Raw genomic sequence first — 6293 nt, forward strand, 5'->3', positions numbered from 1 at the left:
CATGAATCCCTTCAACATCTGCCTGCTTTCTCTCTCTCAGCCAAGTGTCTTGTTATCAGAGGCAAAAGGAAATCCTATTGCTTTCTCTTGTTATCCAGGGATCACATGAGACTTACCATGGCTGTCTTGTGTCTTTCCCCTTTTCAGCAGCAAAGAGACATCTCAGCCCTTTAGGTCCAGTTTTACCTGGGTTACTAGGGAATCCTAAAAGGATATCTTTTCACATTGTCCCGGAAAGGATTAGGGTAAATGTATCCTTTATTAATGGGTCCCCAAACTGTTGAGTAATTTTTGTAAATACCTGTTTTAATTTTTACTGATTTAAGAACAGAAAAGACAGTGTATAAAACTTCTCCTTGGGTCCCACTGGGGTCTAAAGGATTTGCCCCAACACGTTGTTCAACTTTTTTCTGTACCAAAAGGAGTAATTATTCTTATTATTTGAATGAGGGTGAATAACAATTTAATGTTTCCATTTTTCCAACTTTTTGTTTTATCTGTAACATAGCTTTCATTAAAATAATAACCAAAGATTTAGCATATCCACTTTTAGGTCTCTGTTTTCACTCATCCCTGCTGGCTGGGCTGGGAAAAAAAGGACCACATGTTAAAGGTGAAGATACTTGATGAAGATTAGAGTGAGAGATTTGCATTTCTGCAGTATGGCAGAATGAGTGATCTGCCCATCTCTTTGGGGAAAGATTATAAATACTGAGTAGATTAACATATTTAAATGTGTTGATGAGTTGAATAGAAAGTAAGGAATACTCTGAGGCAAAACTAAATGAAAAGAGAAAATGAAAAGTAATAAGTAATATGTTGATTCTACCTTCCATCTTGAGAGCAATTGCAAATTCTAGTGAACTTGAGTTTTAGTTTTCATAGATTTGCAAAGCATAGGAAATAGATAAATCAAGTACTTTCTTAAGTTAAGAAGGCTAAAAGTCTATAATCCCGTCATAAAGCTGGGTCCAGCAAATTGGCTAGTCCCTTGATGTGAGTGTAAAAAATATGTACATGTACGTTCACTAAGGGTTTTATAAGATGTTCCTATCTTAAATCCCAGTGCTGAATAAGAGGGAAAATAATCCTAGCTAAAAACCAACCCTTATATTGGATTATAGCCTGAATTTACCTTACTTAGGTGATGTAAAACACTTTAATGCAACATTACAGTTTAAAGTGAAGCGTCTGCCTTAGGCTTAGGTCATGATCCCAGGGTCTTGGGATCGAGCCCCACATTGGGCTCCCTGCTCAGCGGGGAGCCTGCTTCTCCCTCTTGATCTGCCCTTCCCCCCAGCTCTCTCTCTCTCTCTCAAATAAATAAAATATAAAAAAAAAATAAAGTGGTCTTATGTTGGTATAGCCCCCCAGTCACCTGGCAGAAATAATTGTGAACTTTCGCTGAAAGAAACTGTCTTTAGTCCAAGCCACAAATAATTCCCCCAGGTAAAATTTTAAGAGGTACAAAGTTATAATAAAAAAATCACAAAACAACCAAGAAAATAAGATTCCACAGCTAGAGTCTCCAAAAATGAGTCAGAATATCAAAACTGAATATACATAATAAATTGGCTTCATGGGTTGGATAAATAAATTAAAATACTGAGAAGAAGATGGGGCGCCTGGGTGGCTCAGTCAGTTAAGCGTTTGCCTTCAGCTAAGGTCATGATCCCAGGGTCCTGGGATGGAGCCCTGAGTCAGGCTCCCTGCTCGGCAGTCTGCTTCTCCCTCTTCCTCTACCCCTCCTCCTCCCCCTTCTTGTGCCCTCTCTCTCAAATAAATAAATAAAATCTTTAAAAAATATATAAAGTACTGAGAAGAAGAAAATAGCAAGAGATTATTAAAGAGACTGGAAAGATTTAGCTAAAGATTCAAAAGATTGGTTTGATATTGAAACTATTGTTTTAGGTCAGGGTCTCTGGAAACAGACTCTGAGATATACGTTTACATGCAGGAAGTTTACTTGAGTGTGTTCTTGGGGAAAAAACAACAACAACAACAACAAACCCCAAAAAACCCTCCAGGGCTACTGGTAAGAGAAGCCTGGTTCAGTGATGCTGTTGCAACAGGAGCCTCAGCTGATCTTACCATAAACTCTGGACCTACTCACTCCTAAAATTACTACTCAAAGCCAGACACATTTTTAGTGTTTCTATTATACAGAATAGCAGCCGTCCTGCAGATAGAATATAAGGTCATAAGGGGAAAATGAGATCACAGGCATGAAAATTTCTTAGAAACTGAAAGTTCTGCACACATGGTTATCATGACCATCTATCCAGGAATCAAAAGTACAGCCACTGGAGTCAGATAATTTCAATTCACTTCTGACTGTGACACTCACTAGCTACTAGACTGAAAGCAAATTACTATGTCTCTCTTTTCCTCAGTTTTCCCATGCCTAAAGCGAAATGTATAAAACCGATTTTGTAGTATTGTTGTGGAGGAGAGGAACATACCTGAAAAATAAGCATAGCACTTATCATACAATAATAGTTTATTAAATATTATCTGCTACAATAAAAGTACGTTTAAAAAGGGAGAGGAGGATTATAACCATAATCCTTAACTTAGCATCTGCCTCAACTTTTCTTATATTTACTTTGATGTATTATTTTAATTCCCTATCCCTAAGATGTTTTCTGACCACAGCATATGCAGAATCTAATTCCCACTCCAAAAGCAAAACAATATTTTACTGAAGTTAGCTTTACTGAAATACATGCATTCTAAAACCCCAGGAGGACTCTTTCTCTGATTTTTTCTATACTTTTACAGAATAAAATTACCCATCTTACCTTTGTTATGACAGCATATCACATATTTGCGTAGTGATACTATTTTGTGGGCTAAGCATCTTAGAATAGGGTAATTCCTTTTATCATACTCCTACATTGACAAAACAAGTAGAGATTATGGTATTGAGATTTTTATTGGCAGAAGCATTCACTATTAAATAACAGTGAAAATATGTTTTTATCTGTGCCTTGAAAAGACTATATATGATTTTCTGATTTTCTTCTTGCACTTATTTGTTTTCCTACCCTTAGAACAAGTGAGGTACAATTGTTTCACTAAAGTAAAGTCCCTTTATTCTGGCACTTCGAAAAGAGCAAAATTACTGCTAATTTTTATGGTTGAAATTTCCAACCTATCCAGGAGAATTGGAATACATCTCATATGGAAGCTGATCCATGGTGGATTTCTTTATAGCAATAAACAAGTACTTTGTTTTATTCTTTATGTTTGACCAGGTTTATCCTGTTCTTCTTTAAAGAAAATCTGGGCAAGTTGGCTCCTATGATAAGCTGTCAAGATGAAAAATCCACACTGTAATGTCAATTTGCAATGTTTGTGGTTCAAAGGATATTTATGGCACATGTGATTTATTTTCAATCACCTAAGATTTAACAAAGAAACTATATCATGATTAATCTCAAAAAAATTGAGAGGTAATTTATTTTTACGAATTCTGGTTGAACAGCAAAAGCGTGTCATTTCTAAAGGTGCTATTAGGGGCAACAATAGAAGTATGTATAGACTGAATATTTTAAATTGCAAAGAAAACAAAAGGCAACACCTGAGGAAAAACTAATATAGACACTCTACTGTCATTTTGGGGAATGCTTTCACGGATATTAGATAGGTGAAAGTGATGTATAACATCTTTTTAGGGCTTTTATTATGAGGTTAACTTATTTTTCAAATGCATGTCATCCTCTTAAGTCTTTCTAACATGGTAATTTTAATACAAATTTTGGTTTTCTTAATAAAATTGACAAAAGTAAATTAGTTGAGATGAAAATTCAACAGTGTTGGAATAGCTCCTATGTTTCAAATGCTCTGATTCTTGATTTTGGCAGATGACTTCTTGTACTTCTTAGCATCAACTTCAGAAAATCCACTTTAGAATTAATCTCCTAATATTCACTTTTCAGCTGTATTCTATTCAGGATTAAACCTGACAGACCCGCCTTCTGCTGAGTAAGTCCTTGGCTTCCTTACTTACACAATTTTATTTTCTTAATAATAACATCTATCATTGCAAATTGCACCTGACATAAATTCTCCTTAAGATCTTTCTCCTTGTTTTCCTGCAAAACTGATTTAGTCTTGTTTTAACTATAAAAACTAGTAATTGACAGTGCATTATTCTATTACCAAAAAATTATATAAACTAATCATTTTGTTCTTTTATTACAAGTATATAAAACAGTAAATCTAGATATGTTTGAATGGATACTGAAATGTCTAAGATACAGTGTTAAAAAAGTTGTTTTGAAAATTGTGTGCTTTATAACTACAGTTGTACAAATATGTTTGTTCATTAGAACATAATGTTAAAACACTTTGTTATGTGCATAGAAAAAATCTGGTATGACATGCAGCAAATTCAGCATTCATTTATTGAGTGGGATTATATTGAACATTCATTCCTTACATTCTTATATGTAATATTTGGCAAGAGAGGTTTTGTTTTGGTTTGGCTTGGTTTAAAAATTAAAATGTTGCATTTATTTTAACACAACTGAATTTAGTGTGGAAAGCACTTTTGTTTGTTTTGGTTTGGTTTTGGCTTTGGTTTTGGTAATAAAACATGAGGAAAAGACCAGAAGCATGTATATCCACATATTAACAATGACTAATTCCAGGAGGTAGAATTGCAGGCAACCTTAATTTCCTTGCTTCTTGACTATATTTAAAATATATGTTCATAAAACGAATTATCAGTTTCGGCAGTGCGAGGTAGAATCATGTGACTGGACGAAAATTCAAAAGCTCATTTATGACACTTGTAAAAACATCTCATTCCTCATACACTTTGTTTTGGAAATATGATTTTATTATTATGGTTAACTCTTGATGAAATTTGCTTATCAATAAACTACCTTAATTGTGTGAGCATTGTTTAAATCAGCAAACCAAATGTAGCACATCATAGCTAAGTTATTGCTTGACTTTCTCAAAAGCTTTAGTTAATTGCAAGGGGAATGACAATTAAGTGAGGTTTTCCTTTAACATTTTTTTTCTTGGTGGTTATGTAAGTTTTTCATTTGTTTGTTTTTAATAGGGTCACAGGTAATGACAGTAGAATGATAGCATACCTTTTTTCATGTAAAACAGGGAAAATATATTGGGAAGATTAGTTTCTATTTGTAAAAAACATTAAAACAATAAAAAATAAAAAATACTATTTAGCAAGCTGTTGTTTAAGATATTTCTTTCCCTTCTGTTTTAATTTGCTAAACCACTCTTTCTTATGAACCATATAGACATTTGGGTTTCATTAATTTGTTTTAAAATTCTTATATCATTAAGTGTGCATGTTTTATTCCTAATTATCCACTCTATTTTTCTTGCTATTATTGTCTTTCTTGGATTTCTGGCTTTCCTTTGCCTCTTCAAATATCTCCAGCAATATTTAAGATCTTTGATAGCTAATGGTAAAGTCAGAGGACATTTTCTGGATCCAAGCCAATCATAACGTCTTTAAGTAATGTTTATATATACCAAGCTTGCCAGCTATTTACCAGTGCATAACAGAAGATAAATGTACACCACTCTACTACCAAGGCTGAAAGAAGCCAAGCCATCTGACTGCTAGCAACCTAATTTTTACATAGCTGTTTATAATTCTCATCGTCATGTTACAGCAATATGATTTATTAATCCTTCTGGCATTTTTCTCCTTGACAGCTTCTCAGCTGCTGTTACATCCTTCTTGGATGGGTAAGTTCTATATACTATTTTGAAACTGTGAGTCAAATTTTATGTGTTGAGACTTCATTTGTTTTAGGCACTTAGTCTACTAAAGTGGGAAGGACTTGAATTTAACACTATCAAAGATAAAAAAAAATAGGGTTCAAGAGAAGTAAAAATGAAGTAAAAATGATGAAAAATAAAATTTGGAGATGTGATTACAATGGAACCTTTCCACAATTTTAACTCAGAGTGATTACAATGGAACCTTTCCACAATTTTAACTCAGAGTGGGTTAAAATATAACTTGCATTACAGTTTTTACAGGCAGGCCATAGCATTTTGCTCCAAATGGAAAATACACTTTTAAGACCTTGGCAGTCTCTTATGAATATTCAAGTACTTTGATTCAGGGCCATTTTGCCAGAATATTTAGAATTTTACACCTTTTAACTATATTTTTACATTTTCAAGTTAATTTAAAATCATCAATAATTAGCTAAAACCACCAATTCAAAATGGTACTTATCTATCCATTATGTTTCATGTAATTATTATATTATAAACTTAGATTTGATGTTACTTACATA

At 33.6% G+C, this 6293-nt stretch overlaps 1 long non-coding RNA gene across 1 annotated transcript in view; it reads left to right on the forward strand.

The window, feature by feature from the left end:
- LOC117998920 overlaps positions 1-5733 on the forward strand; it is a 96240-nt gene extending 90507 nt beyond the window's left edge. Inside the window, exon 3 of the long non-coding RNA XR_004676139.1 lies at positions 5701-5733. This is a non-coding gene — a long non-coding RNA (uncharacterized LOC117998920). The remainder of the gene's footprint in view (positions 1-5700) is intronic.
- Positions 5734-6293: the final 560 nt, after the last annotated feature.

Source organism: Mirounga leonina, unplaced genomic scaffold (genome assembly GCF_011800145.1).
Source record: "Mirounga leonina isolate KUSES-001 unplaced genomic scaffold, KU_Mleo_1.0 Mir_418, whole genome shotgun sequence".
Classification (NCBI taxonomy): domain Eukaryota; kingdom Metazoa; phylum Chordata; class Mammalia; order Carnivora; family Phocidae; genus Mirounga; species Mirounga leonina.